This window comes from Dermacentor andersoni, chromosome 8 (genome assembly GCF_023375885.2).
Source record: "Dermacentor andersoni chromosome 8, qqDerAnde1_hic_scaffold, whole genome shotgun sequence".
Taxonomy (NCBI): domain Eukaryota; kingdom Metazoa; phylum Arthropoda; class Arachnida; order Ixodida; family Ixodidae; genus Dermacentor; species Dermacentor andersoni.
In genome coordinates this window covers 26,087,544-26,107,597 of record NC_092821.1, presented here as the reverse complement: position 1 = coordinate 26,107,597, position 20,054 = coordinate 26,087,544, and the positions used below count along the sequence as shown (strand labels likewise).

General features: G+C 41.7%; 1 long non-coding RNA gene across 1 annotated transcript in view; it reads left to right on the top strand.

Annotated features, from left to right (window-relative positions):
• Positions 1–19,765, top strand: part of LOC126526283 (uncharacterized) — a 54,171-nt gene extending 34,406 nt beyond the window's left edge. Inside the window, exon 3 of the long non-coding RNA XR_007598486.3 lies at positions 19,717–19,765. This is a non-coding gene — a long non-coding RNA (uncharacterized lncRNA). The remainder of the gene's footprint in view (positions 1–19,716) is intronic.
• The last annotated feature ends 289 nt before the right edge of the window (positions 19,766–20,054 follow it).

Sequence of the window (20,054 nt, the reverse complement as noted above, 5' to 3'; positions counted from 1 at the left end):
CCATTGCAAGGTCTCGCGCTTAATCAAAGAATGAATCAATAAAATGAATCAATTCTCAAAGAGCATGTGCAGTCCAGCCAAAAGCAGGGGCAAGAATCCGCATTGTGCTCCTGCATTGAAGGTGAATAACATGTACCATAATGGCGAATGAGCTTTAGTAAGCTTCCCTGCAATATGAATTTGTAATGTACAAAGAATTGTCAATGAAGCTTACCGCGAGCACAGATGCACTTGCAAATTATGTCACAATTGAAAACAATGAGCACAGTGTAAACCTATGTGCCGTATGCTTTACTGCACGATGCTTATTCACACCCCTGTATTGCGGCGTAGCAAGCTACAAAAGAGACGTTGCATAATCAGGCTTTTTACGATTATCTTTCTCGCAAAACACTAATATTTCGCGGTGAAGCCTAAGCAATGTACTGCGGTGAAGCATACTAAAAGTGAAAAGGGGCCACTGTCACTGGACATAATAAGAGTTCTTTAATTATACACTCGCGCACCCGCCGCCTCTCAGGTCGCCTAAGTGGACATACTATGCTGGCTGATAGCGGCCCCCTCCCACTTTTAGTATACTTCACCGCCTAACTAAAGTGTACTGCGGTGAAGAAGCCGTACATTTGTATTGAGTGAATAAACAAATGGTTTTTACAACAGTACAGAAATAAAAGCGCACCGTGCATCAGTCTACCGCACGGAAGACCGTCGCAACATACGGTAGCTGATTCACACAGGCCGTGTAGCCCATTTATCAGTCGTAAAAGGTATTATGGGTAATTCAACATTTCAGACAGGCACATGTGTTTATGTTTACGTTCGCACTCCTTGCGTAATAAGACTCCCAGAACTTCCACAATAGAAAGTAATTTACAACACACAAAACGCAAATAACACAGACATACGTCTCGTTTTCAACTCGGCCGTAATGCAACTGACATATAGCGCGGAAAAACGTGAACATGCTGTGTGTTAGCGTCGTAAACTTCATACCAGGCAAGGAGCTAGCACACCACAATCCCGCGACAGCCGCTAATGAGACCAAGACGGGAGCACATGTCTGTGAACGCGCAAACGGAGCCCCTAAACCACTCTGCTCCTCCGCTGCACGGCTGCACCACTCGTTTCAAGCACAGCACACCAAACACACATTCAGCGCTGAGCAGTGGGCGGTCGACGCAGTTTGCATTTACATGACTTGCAGCGAGCAGCACATCCATCGATGTCCGTTAAGCAAAGTCGGACACGGCGACGCCACATCGAGGTTCGCAGAACTTTGCTGCCGAGGCGCTATGCCACTTCGATATTTCAATTGTCACCACCGCCGGATTCTCAAGAAAGCACGGGTCACACAACGCAGATTCTGTATTGTCAGAGCTCACCGAGGCCAAATCCGCATTGCCGCACCGCCGCTACTCACGGCTTTCCGCCAAGTAACACAGAACCTACAACCAACACACAAGCAACGCACGCACAATCACATGAGCAATGTTGGACAACGCGCCATGAATGCGCGGTCCAGAGAACGATCACGCCGAGTACGAACACGCCACGGCTCCGCTTGGCGGCTCGGCGCCAGTTTCGCGCCTTCTCAAAAATCCCTAAACGATGCTGTCCCTAAGCACCTAGGATCAGGTCACGTGAGGGATTTTTGTACGACAAATAGACGCACGCTGTCGTTGAGTGGTTCTGAAATCGCTGCGTTAGGGGCGACTGCAACCAGGCGTTGCGGCAAGTTACGGTGGGAGCTTCTGTCCGTGCTGTGTGAGTGCGACGAGGGGGACAGCCGCCAGCAGCAGCGTGTCGCCGATTTCGTCTTTGCCGACATCGAGCAAGTGCAGCTCGCCGGACCGTCACAAGCGCCCGAAGTGCTGCGGTTTGCACTGCATCTTTCATTGTGATATGGGAGATCGCAACGGACAGAGACGACCAGATGCATACGAACGACTACCAGCGGGTCGTGACCTGTGCCATATTTCTCTTAACGTCTCAGGTAAGCTTATCAGCTTTTCTTCCGAGTTTACAAACGGCGCGTACTCGGCCCTTCCGGTATGGCGACATTTTGCGCCACGTTTCTCTTGGCAGTTCACAGACGTTTCTTAGGCATGCGTGCGCTTATGTATGCGAAAATGCTACTGGCAGACGGAAGCCTCAGGAGAGCATCTGAAATTATTGCAAAGCTGTACTGCCAGGAGAAACACCGTTCTTAACGACTCTAGTGACGAGTGGCCTGTCGCATCGAAAAATCCGTAGAATATCAAGTACTGCGTAACTTGAAGTGTAGATACAATACTCGCACCAATGTGACTTTCGCTGGCGAACACAGGTAGTGGACAAGACAGCTTGTGTATTCTGAAGATTTACTAGCGCTTTAGGTATATTACGGCGAATAATAAAAGCACTACAACGCTGTATGGCAGTGTCAGGCGATGTGGGAGCAGATATTTTTAAGAGCGGTAAAGCGGCTTCCTGCTCAAGCGAACAGACAGCGTTTTAAAAGCGCTGAAACAGAACAAATTTTATGTGCATTTGGCTGTAAGTAGAAAACACATTAGCTCACAATCTAAGCCTATATATAATGTATTATTTTTACGTAATCCTTATTTTCCCGGTTGTAAATATTTAAAAGCATGAACTTGCTGCAACACTTATATAGCAAATCCTACTAGGCTTACAAAACCTGGCTGTGTTATGTGATTAAATTGTAATATTGCTACTGGATTCTTTATATTGTGTCCGGTGTTTTATGAAAAAAAAGGATCCTTTTATTTGTAGTTTTATGTTAGTGCGCATATTTGCCAAGCAGAAATGAGTTGACTGCAAAGTTGTACCTTCCAGTCAGCTGCATATGAACCCAAGTTTATCCTGTCTTGGCTATTCTAATGTGCATACAACAATTTTAAGTATATACAGCTGTAGTTGGCTTAGTCGCTGCAACATATTTTGTAAAAGTAGAAGGCCATTTATTATTTTGCTGCTTCCATGCAGAAATACCTTTTTTTCTTGTGCCAACAAATGCTGACAGTATTGAATGAAATGAAGTGTGGTGTATTTTTCTGCTAACTTAATAAAGGAAATTTCGTCTGCCGTGTATCAGAGATTAGTTTACCTTCTTGTACTAAACAATGCATTATGTCCTCGGCTACTGCTGTTGTCCTGTGTATTTTTATAATTTTGATATGTATTTTATTTTAGGTATTCAAGAATGGCAACAGCCAGAAGTCACCATCTTATCCAGCACGTTATGGGTGAGACAAATTGTAGCAGGCACTTTTGCATATCTCATTAGCATATGATGCTATCTGTTGTAATTTTTGTGTCCACTTTCCTGTCTTTATGCATTTTAGTATTGTGCAAAGGGTAATAGTTTTACATTGAGACAGAGTAATCGCCCAAAGGGGAGACATGGTTGGAGAAGACAACACACACAAGCCTCCTTTGTCCGTATCTCTATCTTGCGCAGTTACTCTGTCGTTATCTACCAACGAGCCCAAATTCCTCATCAGCTACATTTACTAATGATCTGTTATTACAATTTCATTGACATAACATTGAAAGTACAGAGGTACACAGGAAGACAGAGACTTGACATGATGAAGAACAAGGAGCATCGCTGGAGCCATTGTTTCGACAAAGAGGAGATTTTTCTCAAAACGTTGGCTCCAGTGAATTTTCTTGTTCTATCACTATTTGCGGTTAAAAGAAAGCAGTATTGCTCTTGCTCAAGTATTATGCATTATAGAATAGAAATTAGCAGGGTGAAATATCAGGAATGTCAAAATTCTTGTATATTCCAACGCTAGAGCAAAAGCCAGAAAAACAAGATGTAGAGAACCACATTGTTATTTTTCACTGCCCAGTTTGGCCAGCTTCATTCCGAGCTTGCACTTTGTTGCATTAACTTCCACTGGAATTCGTTAATTGAATTAGCTTGGTGATTTACTTATGTTAAGAGATTTTGAACTTGTATTAATGCAGCTTACATAATGCATGTAAAGAAATTTACAATGACATTTTAAGGTGGCAGGCTTGCAGTTGACTAGCAGATCACTTGATGGTATGAGCTCAGGTTTCAACCGAGCTTCCATGCACAAATCGGTTGAACATTTGTTTCTTCATTGTTTGGACTTTCATAAACTTAAAGGGACACTAAAGTGAAAGATGATTTCTTCTGCATCAGTAAATTGCCATTCTACAACACCAAAAACACCACTCTTACAACGATAAGACGTTTGGCAAGCGACGAAAAGCGCAGGAACGAAATACGGATGGCGACGCCTACTTAAGTACCGCACCTGGGGGCTGTGATGTCTTGGATTTTGATGGCATCTTCTAGGGCCTACTAATTATATGTACCGGTACAGATTGACTACATTGTCTTCTAAAGGAACCAAATAATAAACATGCGAAGTTTCGGGAACCGTTATTCAGCCAACACAGCCCAAATGCGAAAACACTTTAGAATCCCTGATGTCACGCTGACGTACCGGCGCTGGGGTTTCAGCGCGAAATTCAAATTACTGATACTTGGACCTTCATTTTCTCATCTAATAATCAAACTATTTTGTTGAAATGACTGCCTGCAGGGTTCTCAAACAATGCTTCATTAGTCTAAACTGATTTATTGTTTCACTTTAGTGTCCCTTTAAGTACCGTTTCTTTTTTGTCAGGGTTATAGTTGTGTAGTAGGACCTAACTGTTTGCCTTTATTTGTATTGGTAGCCATGTTACACAGACAGCTCAATTTTTATTGTAAATCGTGACGTGATAGAACTAAGAACATTTGTCCAAATTTGTTGCAGGTACACTCTGGCGGCTCCTACCCCTGCATCCTACCACCACTCTCTCCCGACTACGTCCACTAGAGAGTTGGGAGCCTTTGGCGGCTTCTGCCACTGCATCCTGCCACCACTATATCCCGACCACGTCCACTAGGGAGTTGACAGCCTTAGTGATGACGCCAAGCAGGCTTAGAGCCGGCAGAAATATTCAGGTAAATACCTGTAATTAAGCGGCGTCTTTTTGAGTGAAGTGGCTTGTAGCCACTCAGCAATGAAAGAAGTAACTTCGAAGCAGTTTATACTCCCTTCTGTCTGTGCAGGGATGCTCAAGTCAATGCATTTTGTCTTAGCTTCCAAGAGGCTGTGTGTATTAGACGAAACGCGATGCAGATTTTGAAACTACAAGAGACCAATTGTAAGATTGTTTTCTTGCGTAACACAAAAACTACTTTGATAAAGCTTTACCAATATAAGAACAATACAGTGTTCTCTCATACATGGTATTTGGCATAAATTTACTAGGGCTGCCTGATTGGTAAGTAGGCCGATAAACGTACACCAAAACTGACTTCTTTTTCAAGTTCATCCTCCTCTCTCTGCTCTGCTGCATAATGTATCTTTCTGAAAGCAGTTCTTGCACACAGCACAAGTCCTAAACACATGGATTACATAAATTTACAGCTTTTGCTGTAGGTCACTTTTGTGAAAATAAAGTTAATAAGCCATTTGGTCCATTTTTAATCGGCCATAATAAAGTGAGCAGTGGCTAATAAGCAGTTAAGTTTTTGGTGTAAGGCCTCTTCATTGTCGTTAAAAATTTGGCCCTCTTAATGAAGGAACCAATTTTTTTGGCTGTGCCATTCTATGATGCATAGTTTGGTGCATTACACAAAATGTGACATGGTGTTTACGCGAGTAAAATTTTTTTTTGCTTTAAGTATTGCGTGAAATTGAGATTTGTTCTATATTGAAGGGCCCCCAGTTTTCAAAAAGAAATTCCAAGTGGTCATGTGCCAGGTTGGAACAGCTGGCATGGAATAGCCTACTGACACAAATAGGAAGGGTCGTGTACACTTGACTTTATGCTAAGATACTATTATTGATCTAGAAAAGACAAAATGGATTCGATCTTACAAGCAGCTCTTCACATTCATTTACACTTTTGCACATTTATATACCTTGAGTCTGGTGACTTGAGTCCGTTTTTATCATCTGCTATGTGCAGATGGTAAACTTCAGATTTGCCCTATGGTGCAGAATATTTTGGTGCTTATATATTTGGACCTGTGTTTTTCAGGTTTCCTTGAAATTTTACCCAAGCCATGCCACATACTCGGGCCAGGCCTCTTGCGAACTACGTATGACCAGGCTCAACGCATCAGTGTCAACTGAGTCCGGAGATCAAGGAAACCTGCTGTGCAACCAGCGCGCAACACTTGGTGACCCCTCTACGTGTTCCATCTATTTCACAGCTGTACCTTAGTTTCCATCTATCCAAACAGCATCACCAGCTGTTTCTTATCTTATCGATCACTTATCGAACCATGGATGAATGTTGGGGTGGAGTGATTTGAACAGACATTCTATTTGTCTCTTCAAATTCCTTGCAAATATTTCTATTATTATAATTCCTATGTTTTTTTAGTACCTAGTTTTTAATAGTTCCTTTCTCGTAAAGTTCTTACCATCAACTCCTGCTATTATAATGTATACCTGTCTTTATGTCCCGTTACTCATAGTTCTTTTGTACATGTGGATGTAATTGATAGGTTCTTAATTCTTGTTGTACAGAAGGCTAAAATGCAAACTTACGGTATTTTGTCTTCCTTTGATAACCTAGAGCACTGCAATGTGTTCAAGAAATTTAACACAACACGGGCTCTGGTGCAGGATAAATTTAAGAGCAATATAGAGTACTTATTTCAAGCACCCGTTATTTTTGAAAAACTCGAGGATATAAGAGCACAAGAAAGAAAATATTAAACTAGAGAAACATGGGTTCCCCTCATAAGCCTGGTAATAATGTGACTTTTTTTTTGCTGCAAAGATACCAGTGGTACTCGCATACAAGGTTTGAGACATAAAAGCTATGATACCCTTGGCATTTCTCAGTGCTTATTTGCCACACTGACGAATGTAAAAGGCAGCATAGGTTTCATGCACACATTGGTTGTATTACACCTTTTGAGTATTGCATTCCTCAAACACTCAGGTTTGCAGCAGTGCTTTAAATAGCAGATGTATTCGTTAGTGCAAGAGTAACGCTACAGATCATGTAAAAATAATTTTACAGACTATATGTCCATGGTTGCATGCTTCTGATGACGTAGCAGTGCCATGTGGTTGGGGGATGAATGTCTATTTCAGATTTAAATATTGGCTTCCAGGCCTGGGTTAGTCTCCTACACTGAGTATTCTAGGTCAGAGCCTAGTTACTGGAGGAAAGTGAATTAAACTAGGAATTATAAACATCAAAGGTCTTGTTCGGGACACTAATGTAACAATCAGCAAGGTTCTTTGTGCATTAATTTCCAGATTTGCGAGATTATATTTTGACTGGTTTCATTAATGCAAGAACAAATATTTGTTTATTCTCATGCTAGAGTTGGCTGCCCCCATTCGCATACAACCCCTTTACAGGCTAAAAATTCAGTGTATTAATAGGCTGTTTTTTGGCTTTGCGCCGTCAGTGTTAAGGGATGCAAACGGTGACATACAACAGAATGCAAAAAAATGTCTAAGAAATGCAAGCAGGGCATAGGGCTTTTTAGGCAGATGCGTGCATGTGCTATTTATAAAACTCCCTATGGTATGCCTCAAGGCATTTTTAACCCTTTAGTGAAACACTGACGCCCACTTATTAAGGGGAAATGCTCCTCGAAACAACTTTTTTTAATTATTTGTACTAGAGATTTGAATGTGCCGCCATTAATAGGGAGTTTTATGTAGATTTGAATTGCCATTGGTTTTTGTGTAGCTGGTGTTCTTTAGTTATGTCCTACATAGTGGCAATATATTTTTATGGGCACTTTAGTGTGTAAAAAGTTCCGCAAATAGTTTCATGCTGTATCTTATTTAGCTAGTTGTATACCGCAAAGTGGCGATACCTATCCAAACAGCCTGTACAATTACTGGAACTATGCAAAAATAGATTAGGCCACTTTAAATAATTTTTTCAGATTGCAATTTCAATTAGATATCGGTATTCTGCATATTTTAAAGACTATGTATGCCAAATTTCATTTCTATAGAACAATTATAAGTGCACAAGGTCATTCTCATGCTATTATGAGAAAAAAAATTATTGAAGTATTCTCAATATGGTATGCAAAATTAGTAGGCAGGCCTTCCTGCCTGCCTACTATCTTGTATACTTCTAGTAACTTTACATGCTGTTTGAATAGATATCGGCACCTTGCAGTCTACAGGGAGCTGAGTTAGCTGCAGCACACTGCTTTTTGTGAAAATTTAATAAACAAAAAAATGCCCGCAAATATCACTATGTATTTTGCCGTTGTGTACTGCCTGCCTACTATCTTGCATACTTCTAGTAACTTTACATGCTGTTTGAATAGATATCGGCACCTTGCAGTCTACAGGGAGCTGAGTTAGCTGCAGCACACTGCTTTTTGTGAAAATTTAATACGCAAAAAAATGCCCGCAAATATCACTATGTATTTTGCCGTTGTGTACTGCCTGCCTACTATCTTGCATACTTCTAGTAACTTTACATGCTGTTTGAATAGATATCGGCACCTTGCAGTCTACAGGGAGCTGAGTTAGCTGCAGCACACTGCTTTTTGTGAAAATTTAATACGCAAAAAAATGCCCGCAAATATCACTATGTATTTTGCCGTTGTGTACTGCCTGCCTACTATCTTGCATACTTCTAGTAACTTTACATGCTGTTTGAATAGATATCGGCACCTTGCAGTCTACAGGGAGCTGAGTTAGCTGCAGCACACTGCTTTTTGTGAAAATTTAATACGCAAAAAAATGCCCGCAAATATCACTATGTATTTTGCCGTTGTGTACTGCCTGCCTACTATCTTGCATACTTCTAGTAACTTTACATGCTGTTTGAATAGATATCGGCACCTTGCAGTCTACAGCGAGCTGAGTTAGCTGCAGCACACTGCTTTTTGTGAAAATTTAATACGCAAAAAAATGCCCGCAAATATCACTATGTATTTTGCCGTTGTGTATTGCCTGCCTACTATCTTGCATACTTCTAGTAACTTTACATGCTGTTTGAATAGATATCGGCACCTTGCAGTCTACAGGGAGCTGAGTTAGCTGCAGCACACTGCTTTTTGTGAAAATTTAATACGCAAAAAAATGCCCGCAAATATCACTATGTATTTTGCCGTTGTGTACTGCCTGCCTACTATCTTGCATACTTCTAGTAACTTTACATGCTGTTTGAATAGATATCGGCACCTTGCAGTCTACAGGGAGCTGAGTTAGCTGCAGCACACTGCTTTTTGTGAAAATTTAATACGCAAAAAAATGCCCGCAAATATCACTATGTATTTTGCCGTTGTGTACTGCCTGCCTACTATCTTGCATACTTCTAGTAACTTTACATGCTGTTTGAATAGATATCGGCACCTTGCAGTCTACAGGGAGCTGAGTTAGCTGCAGCACACTGCTTTTTGTGAAAATTTAATACGCAAAAAAATGCCCGCAAATATCACTATGTATTTTGCCGTTGTGTACTGCCTGCCTACTATCTTGCATACTTCTAGTAACTTTACATACTGTTTGAATAGATATCGGCACCTTGCAGTCTACAGGGAGCTGAGTTAGCTGCAGCACACTGCTTTTTGTGAAAATTTAATACACAAAAAAATGTCCGCAAATATCACTATGTATTTTGCCGTTGTGTACTGCCTGCCTACTATCTTGCATACTTCTAGTAACTTTACATGCTGTTTGAATAGATATCGGCACCTTGCAGTCTACAGGGAGCTGAGTTAGCTGCAGCACACTGCTTTTTGTGAAAATTTAATACGCAAAAAAATGCCCGCAAATATCACTATGTATTTTGCCATTGTGTACTGCCTGCCTACTATCTTGCATACTTCTAGTAACTTTACATGCTGTTTGAATAGATATCGGCACCTTGCAGTCTACAGGGAGCTGAGTTAGCTGCAGCAAACTACTTTTTGTGAAAATTTAATACACAAGAAAATGCCTGCAAATATCACTATGTATTTTGCCGTTGTGTAGGGCATAACTCAAGAAGCAGCTAAACAAAAATTAATGGAATATATGAAATCTGCATGAAGAACTCTACAATTGGCTCTCTTTTCAAACCTCTAGTACGAATAATAAAAATATTTCGAGTAATATTCAATCAGCAAAATGTTCCCCTTGCTACAGTGACCTACAACATAGCGACGCAAAGTTTAAGGCAAGTCCTTTTGTTGAAGCGAATCTGGGCTGTCTTCCCAAGAGCTTCTGTTAAAGACGGTGAATTTTACTGCATTTGCCAGAAGTGCAATACTAAAATGTTTGTGAATGTGCAATTGGTATTGGCACGCTAACAGAAAAAAAGACAATTCTATGAAATGTAGACTTGATTATAACTTTGTTGGACATTTAAATTTTGACTCTATATATTTATTTTGTGTTTTGTACTGAGTGTTTCAGCGGTGACTGCCACTAATTATTGAACATAACTGCTTCATGACAGTGCAACAATTTTCACTAACAGAAATTTATAGCAGTGGCAGGCATTAGAATTACAGTACTCAATAACGTCTACTTTGTAAGAACTCAGACTAGCACCAGTTCTGAGATACACATACCCAAAAAGTAATGATCAAATAGATTTCTCTTCCACACAGAATTGTCCCACAAGGCTTACAGGAGGCTTTTTGGCGAAGTAATATCTGAAAGAGCAAAGCATGTTCCACCAAGTATGGTGACAATTTTTATTTCAGAGCTGTCAGTCTGAGGACTCCTACAAGCTAACAATACCTTCAGCACTGACTAGCTTCAATAATGGGATGTCAGCATTTTGCTGAAATTAATGAAACTTCAATTATCGTGATCTTGTTTAAGAAGACATTTGAAATTAACATGCAGTTCTAATCTCTGTCACTTTTGTAAATATTTCCCAATTATTTTTTCAGGCTACAGTTTTTGGTAATAATGGTATTCATTGCATAAAGAGCTAGTACATGGCATTTAATAAAAAAAAGGTACTGGTCATTGTAGATTTTGTGTCTTGAGCATTTGTTCTGTTCCACCGCTATTTCTTGAAATCTGAAATGATGTACCCATCTCTTTGTTAGCGATAAACAGGGAAATCTGTCAGTATGTTTTGTTTAAAATGGAGCTGATCAACCCAATAGTTAGGCTATTTGCTAATTTTAAATTACAACAATAATAGTACAGGACCATAAAAACAGATTGATGCTGAATAACATCTGTGCCCAGCTACATCCACGCAGCTGTGCCACACAATGTGCATGTGTTCAGAAGAGCCAAATGCCCCAGAGAAAAAGCAACAGTAACTTATTGTTCGTCATCTTGTACAAGGAGATTATGCACCAGATGTAATTTATACTCAGTAAATACATAAATCAGTCATGTGAGGTGTCTCGCTTTAGGTTGCAAATTCGAACTTCTTGTAATCTTGCTTGTTTTTATTTTGTTTTCTTTGAGAGCATGAGTGACTTGATTGCCTTGGCACATATTGTCAAAACTGTTTCATCACTGGGAATCACGAAAGTTCATGTACACATAAAATTCCCAGTAACTGATATGGTAGGCTTCGACCTTAATTCTCTTGTCTTTCATATGTTTATCTACCAAGCAGTTGTATCGTTCATTGAGACGTATCCACGCAATGCACAGTGGGAACCCAAATTATAAATATCTGTTCTTGCTTTCTACCCTGCTCTACAACATAATGAAGATACAAAGCAAAACTATAAGTTTGCAATTGTCCCCCATAACCAGAGTTTCGCTTAGAATTTGAAAAACAAAATTGACATCCTGCTATGGTGTGAGAGTTGCTTTGGGCACCAAGTGAACTGCGTAGCACCTGTGCTAGAGTACACAACAAAGCAGAAAATCGAACCAGATTGGAATGGCAGTGGTAAGTTAAGAACAGATGTTTTATTTCACGCACCATTAATGTGGCATATCATCTGCTCCTGTTTTGTGGGAACGCATACATTGGGAAGACAATTTTTTGCACCAATCTTACCTTAGCGGGACACCAGAGAAAGGTAGAAATCAAGAACAGGTATTCACACTTTGTTGCCCACAGCGTATTATCTGGATGTGTTTCGCTCTACAAAAGACTGCTGTGGTAGATAATCATAAAGACAAAAGAATTAAAAGAGATATGTGTCAGTCATCCTTCCATGACATCCAGTGTTTATAGAAACACTTCTTTCTGTATACATATGTGCCAAGCCGTAGGAAGGCTTTACGTAAATCAATCATGCTTTCCAAGTTAAAAATCGGAATGAGGACAATCACAAGAACATTGTATGAGTGATTTGTAAATGTGGCACCTAATGTAACTTATTTACGTATGCGCTGAGGGTAGATTACAGCCAGTGCATAATCTGCTCTTGCAGGATAACTTGTGATGAGTAAAAGAAACTTTCCTCACATCTTCCTCTTTGTTTATTTTGGATGTTGGTGCACCATGTATATTGTTACAGCTGCATGCATGCAGCTGGGTATAGTTTGTGTTCTGCTCCCTCCCTTGTCCTCATTATTCATGTGCTATCTTTGCTGTAACAAAATACAGCTACCTGTGCTACATATTTTGTCAGCGTGTTTGCGTTACGGCAAGTTTTGTATTAGTGGTTATTCAATCTGTGAAATTGTCTGTGTCAGCTACTATACTTTGTCTTGGAAAAGTACATTTGTCAACATAAATAAACAATTAGTATAAATGTTGCTGTATTTATTTTTGTAATATTATCTGTTGTGGAGCTTTTATACACTGTTGCATGTTGTTTGACAGAATAAAATTGATGCACAACTTTTTAATGTGGTATTTTTCAGATGAATTTTCAACTGACGCTAACATGCACAAGTTGTGAGGGAAAAGTGCCAACAAGAGTACCATAAGGTAAGACAGCTGTTTTTACTGTTAGATTGGATTATCAATTGCCAACCAGTTGTTTTTAGCAAGCATAGTATAACGCATAGATTATGTAATATAAGTTGGAATATTGTTTTTCTTGCACTTGATTATCTGGGTCTTCTCTGTACATAAGTGCAGCCTTTTTTATTTGTTATGTGTAGCTTACTTGCTTAAAATGTTAAATCGTAAGTTCTAAATAAAAACATGTCTCGAAGAACAGTGAAGTAGGTTTAACTTAGAAATGTTTTGACATTAGAGACTTGTGCAGCGCTGAATTGAACTTCTACATGAGTTACATAATATTTTGGGGTCTCGTTATGATTCCGAGTTGCATTGCAGTGTCATGCATATGCACCTGCAGGCTACATATATTTAAAACTGTTTTGCTTGGTTGGCTATTGATTCCAGTTTAATAGTAATGAGAACTGTCTTGCTTTCATGGCGATTCTGTGCTGACTAATACATTTGAATTTTCCAGAAGACAACAAAGGGTGATGAAATGTTAACTTTTTGTTGCTAACCTGCCATGTCCTTTTTGGCAAGCTTGCTATGGGTTTTTTCGTATATGTTGTCTTTTCACAGTAGTCATCTTGAGAACTAGCCGTAGTCGTGCGTACTTACAGCAAAAGTTGGTGACACATTTTGAAAATCGGCTCGACACTGCCATCCGAGAGTCAAACGACTTACATGGATTAGTTATTTTACTCTATTTACAAGAGTCCTGCACCACGCACTATGGGTAACTTGACACACACTGCTGGAGTCATCAGACTAGTCAAGAATAGTTACCCGAATCCTTCCGCAGTGGCCATGTGACCCTTTATGTTGAGTCGTCTGACTCATGCAGAATAGTTAACGGACTCCCTCAGCACTAGTCGTGTAACTCTTTTGAGAGGGTTAGCAGACTACTACAAGAGAGTAGCATGACTGTTGTGTGTGGAGTCACGTAACCACCTTTTATCGAGCACAGATAGTCTCGGGACTCTCTGCCGAAAGAGAGTTCGGGTGTCCCCCACAAAGTGTGTCGTATACGTGGCGAGTCCAGACTCTTCGAAAAGAGTAAGCGGTACTCTTTTTTTTCTTAGTGTGAAGGCGGGAGCTTGTGAAGCCGCTTGTCCCGAAAGCTGGCGTCTGCTGCGCTTTGTAATGCATACGAATGAAAAAAAACCTATTTTTAATGGACATCACTTGCTCGAGGTGCCAAGGGACATGGGGCAGCCAAAGATGCAAATATATTTTGTCTCAATTCACCTTATCACCGGAAAAGGTATAAAAATCACCGCCGCAGCATTCCTCACAGATACTTAAGCAGTGGAGTTGATACGTGCGGCCCCGGTGTTTATCACTCGGTTGATCGCGAAGGTTCATTAAACAATGGCTTGGAAGACTGCCCATAGAGAAACATACGCGTAAAGAGCGGACACTCCTGTAGGGCGCTCCGGCCGAGCTACTGCACTGCCGCCAGTGGCCTGAGCGGCTGGTCAGATTGCAAATTTTGTCTTCCGATATATTATACGTGGGATCTAGCTCTGTTTCGGTTTCTGTTTTGATAACAATGCTTTCGAGTCTAAGTTAACTTTCGCTGCAAAAATGTCGAATACGTCGTCTGTAGTGGAGCGCAGGAGCTTTAATACTTCATTTTAAAGCATGCCATGCAAATGCACGTAATAAACTCGCGGATTGCAAACGTTTTCCAGGAAAAGCACCCAAGCTTCTGTAAGAACCAGCCAGGCTGAATCAGCTCATGCAGATTGGAAAAATATTGCGATAAGAGCTCTTTTTACTACAATTCACTTAACGTTTCTGAGCAGCTTTTCGCAGTTGCACACAATAGGAAGCAGTGGTTCCATACAAAAAAGTTTTTATTTTTGTCTTGTTTACAAACGGAATAGCAAGAAAGTACTCGACCACAAACTTGATAAATACGCAAACCACAGGAAGAATGCCTTAGCAATGACAAGCAACGCGTGAAGTTAAAGTGGCACTTACGAACCGGGCTAGGCACATGCCTCCTGCAGTGAGCTTAACATATTTTACAAAATTATACCAAATGCGCATATCTGTGCTAGAGCCGCGTCAAATGGAACGTTTGTGTGGTGCTACGGGTTAGCCACATATAACAAGTTCTGTTCTTTAAACCGAAGGTCTTGAGAGTGTTTTTTTTTTGGAAAAGATGGGTGCTAAAGGAAACGGGTGGTTTGATGGTAAACGGTTGCCAAGGCTCTATTTCTATGCTGCACGTCCAAAATACCCTCACCCAGCATAACAAACGTCTTGCTGACAATGTTCCTAGTGCAAGAAACAGCAAAATTATCTCTGCAGACAAAAGGAAACATATTACCATGCGAGCGAGGCTGCGCGTGGAAAAGCGCGGTTAGGTGGGCGTAACCAGCCGCACATGACCGGTGCAGCATCAACGTCTCTATGGAAACGAGACGCGTGGCTGTAAACCCGTAGACGTATGATAAGCTGTCTACCTTTGAGCTAAAGTGGAAGCGCAAATCTCTACGCCACCTGGCGGGTGGTCAGATCCTTACTTGCTCGGCCACGAAATGGCCGGAACGTCCACTCCTTATGTACGTATGTTTCTTTATGACCGCCATATCCTCGGTAGGCAGCTGCTGCTTACGCGTGGCTGCACCAGCCTGTTCTTCTGCCTGGGCTGCAGCATCGGCACAGCGTAGACGAGCTCGTTCCCGGTTCTGCTCGGGGCGTTGCTGATGGAAAGCTGCCTGTTCCATAGGAGTATGTTTGATGCGTGGCCTTCATTTCAGAGCCGGAGAGAAACTAATACGCGCACGCTTGATGGCGACGGAAAGCAATGACGTCACTACTGGCACAGACAATCGCGTTCCTCTTTCCCTTTTCCATTTTTTCCACATGCGCATGGGTTTACGCCGGAGGAGTCTTCAGCGTACAGTTAACAGACGGACAAACGGATGAATCAGGCAGCTAGCCATACATAGCTTCGCTGTAGAACAAGAGCTTGACGTCTTTCTTGAAGTGCGCTTTGCTACAACCTTTGCGCAGCGAACGCTTATTTCTTTTTCACACTATGCACCTTCGTCGCATGTTTATAACGACTACATCTGTTTATTGCTGCTGTTTAACCTGTCTAGCAGTATGCACCATTTTAGTCTTGCTTACGGGGAAAAGGTTTCCAAAATGCCACCTTGTGAGTACCAAAGTTCACAGGCAAAAAAAAAATTGTCAGAGTCGTTTTGCCAGTAATACGGGGCTAAAAAGCGCCTGCATGCTCGGAATCTTTTGGAATTACTGTGCACAAAATTCATAATGGCGCAGCAACTTTATGGCGCGAAAGCAAAAAAACTGCGCATACTTCATTTTTATAAAGCGGCAGCTAAATATGTGTACAAGGAGTTTGATGTAATCGTTCTACGGAGGCCCGCAAGGTGCAGAGAAGTAATTAAACGGAAAATGAGACATCCACCGAAACGTAGCTATGTGCTACAAAGGAAACCCATACGAGTTACCCGAAAGGAAAGCGTCGCAGTTGAAGGAAAATTTTCTTGGTCCAGGAATCCGTAAGGGTTTCCTTTGTAGCACTTAGCTACGTTCGCGCGGATGTCGCATTTTCTTTTTATTCTACAAGGCGCTGCATTTAAAGCACTATCACGTTGTAGTTTCTGGCACTTCCCTCTGATCCCAGTGGAGATCACAGAAATCGCCAGTGAGCGTTATAAACGATGCTATGTGCAACATGCCTTGGACTCTAACGGGTCCGATGAAAACAATCTGTAGTAATTGAAGCAATATAGAAAATACCAAAGCTTAGAGCTCTATTTTGTGTCCAATAATATAAATACCAGTATTTATGTTATGTTACCCTACAGCCTGGAACAAATAGATTTGGAAATGCAAGTTGTTGATTTAAATATGTGGTAAGGGTTCAATTGGAACCTCAGCGACAAAATAGCTCATAATATGCTATCCACCGTGCGTATAACTCAGAACGAGCCTCTTCCCTGCCAGCTAATAATTACTGTTCCACTTCGTATCAAGAGGTGCGTAGACGTTGAGCCATAAAAGTATGCTAGAACTGCGCATGAAATCGGAAAAAGTTTGCGCAACACAATATATAATTTGTTCACATAGTAGCCATTTCAGGTCGCTGAAAAGGATCCCTTTCCTCAACAGCTTGCCAATGTTTGAACTGTTAATTTAGTCAGCCGCAGTCTCGTAATTAGTCAGCCGCAGTATTTTCCTAATGGCCTAACTTTATTAAAAAAAGAAGAAAAAGAAAGGAAAAAATAGGCCATGATTTTCCATAACCAAATTTTCTGAAACCATATTGTGAACGTCGTTTTGCCCGCCTCCGTTGTTTGTCGTTTCCTACATTTCTTACAACAATATTCCAATAGCCGCTTTCTAATCTTCACTGCGGGCACGTTAACTTTCCCCCTGCTCTCGCTAAACCCAAGGGCTTCGAGTAGGCGAGAGATGCCTGCATCAGCCGCTGGGCAGATAGCTTCACATTCTAATAAAACATGCCCCATCGTTTACCTAGATTTACTGCAGCCGTGCTTCTACTTCCATTTTATATCTCGTCTTATAACTGTGTTCTGCGGCATTCTGATCTCGTTTGAAAAAGTAATGAGGTTCTCTTTGAGTTACCATAAATCGTTTCTTTCCTGATTTCGCTTTTTCGTAGTTATTCATAACACGTTCCTTTTCCATTGCTGCCACCCATGAGATTATCGCAGCCTCTCTGCCTTTCCGCTGTATGTTCTTTGTTTCCATGTTGCTCACCATACAGGTTGCATAGTTGCTGGTAAGCTTCCTAGTTTTTTTCCTCCACTGTGAGTCAATGTTTTTCCTTTACAAGTACCTGAACACACTCCCAACACATTTTCTTTCTGTCATATTCCTCAGCCTTCAAAGCGCGGAGATCAGTGGTCATGATATTTTATAATCCGTCATAAGATTCTGTAAGGAAAAAAATTCTCTATCTTTATCCAGGGGTGAGAAAATAAAAATAAAGTATAAATTGCACAAGATTCAAGGAAGCAGCGCTTTGCAATTTTGTTGTGGAAACGTCCAGATACTTCAGAAATAATCACGTGCCGCGTATCATTGTTTAATTCTCCTATATATTGTGGTCGTTCTTAGTATCCTTCTAGCCAGAATATGAACTTGGAGGTCGCTACGTTCCATCTGTGATTCCATCTGTTTCTGCCAATGCTGTTTCTGACTAGTCAGCTCAATGCAAAAGGTTTAAATGCACGTCTGCTGTTCGTTTATCGGCTGTATTGCTTTACAACTGTAGGACATATATTTACATTTTTAATGGTTCAAGTAGCATTCGTTTCACGATGTAATCCATCAGAAGAGATTTATTTGCGTTTCTATTGAATAAATCAATATGTGCTTGGTTTTTGAAGTAAATTACATTTATTCGTGCGTCGTTCCCACTACTGTGCCATCGCGCGACACACCGCAGTCTTGAGTGCAACTTGTGAGCCAGCACTAGTTCACGTAGTCGGTTACACATAGCGTGAAGAGCCGGTTAAGCTGTGCTCGGTTTCATAAATAGCAGACAACGTTACGCGAAAGCAAGGGTAACTAATCTGAGGGCAGACACTCCTTCCAAAGAAACAGTGCGTCAAGCATTGAAGATTCGATGTGCGTCATGTAATTTCATGCAAGAAATGCTATGTATTCCATGGAAGCCCTGTCAGATACCCAACTATTTACCACAGAAAGGGTGGAGTGACACGTTTCTACAGCGAAGCTGTATATGGTGAGCCGACTCGTCCGTCTGTTGCCTGCCCGCCGAAAACTCCTTCGGCGCAACTCCTTGTGCATGTGAGAAAAAGAAAGTACCTGCGCCATTAGTGACGTCGTTGCTCTCCATCGCAGCCGAGCGCGTGCGCAGCGGTTTCTGTCCGGCTCGGAAACATGTAGGCCACGCGTCATACGTACTCCTGAGGAGCAGGCAGCTTTCAATCAGCAACGCCGCGAGGGGAACCCGGAACGAGCTACCTCTACGCCGTGCTGATGCTGCAGCCCGGGCACAAGAACAGGATCGTGCAGCCGAGCGCAAGCAGCAAGCGTACCGAGGATACGGTAGCCTACTAAGCCGTCGTTTAAGGAACCGCAGGGATTAGCCCAGTGATAAACACCGGGGACGATCGTTTCAACTTCGCTAGTTTACCACCTGTACGAAGTGCTTGGGAGGTGAGTTTTTGTAAAGTTTATTTATTTTATACGAATACCTACAGGATCCTAACTGGGCTATGATTAGGTGGTATTATTGAGGCGCTATAGCGTAAAACTATTCTAAACTTTTCTATTCCAATTCTGCAATCAGCCAACCGCAAATGGTCAAGAACTTTTTTGACCACCCCCACTTCACCTGTCTGTCACGCGACGACACGAAATCCGCGATAGCTCCCCATATGATAGGACGTGTATACACAGAGTATGCATAATTGGGCCGAACAAAAGAAAAATAGTTATTTCTGATTCGATGCCTTTGCACCATTAGACATCGGCTATTGGTCAAAAGTATTTGGGCTGCAGCCACTTCACAGGCCTGTCCACCACCACCACAACCACCACTACTACTACAACAACTACTACTACTACTACTACTACTACTGCTGCTGCCAATTGCGTGAGGCATGCAGTTGAGTTAGCAGGATCTTTTCCTCGCGTAAATTCGGGCTATTTTTGCTTCAATACCTCGCAAAAAATAAATGATAACCTGCTTTTGGTTGCTACACGATGCGCTCGATGCAAGTGGCAACGAATTTAAAACAATTGATTCAACAACTGTAGCTGTCTTCTCCGCAGGACTTACTGGTGTTCCGCATGGCTCACTTCATACTGGGTGACCCAGCGACCCAGAAGGCCCTACAGGTATGCTAACGCTCATTTTTGATGTCGTGGCCTCGAACTAACAAAAGGGCATCTCGTTATACTCGCAGAACTACGTGGCCGTGCGCGTCTTTAGCAGCACGACAACTGACGAAGAACTGAGCGCCTTCGGACCTGTAAGTGCAAGGAACTTGCACGGAAGTTTTTTTTTCCCTCTTTGTCATAACTTCCAACAGAAATCCCTCGAGTGTCTATGGAAGCGGCAAGCAGGGCGCTTAAGCCAGCACGCGGATGACGAGCAGTGCACGCATGGG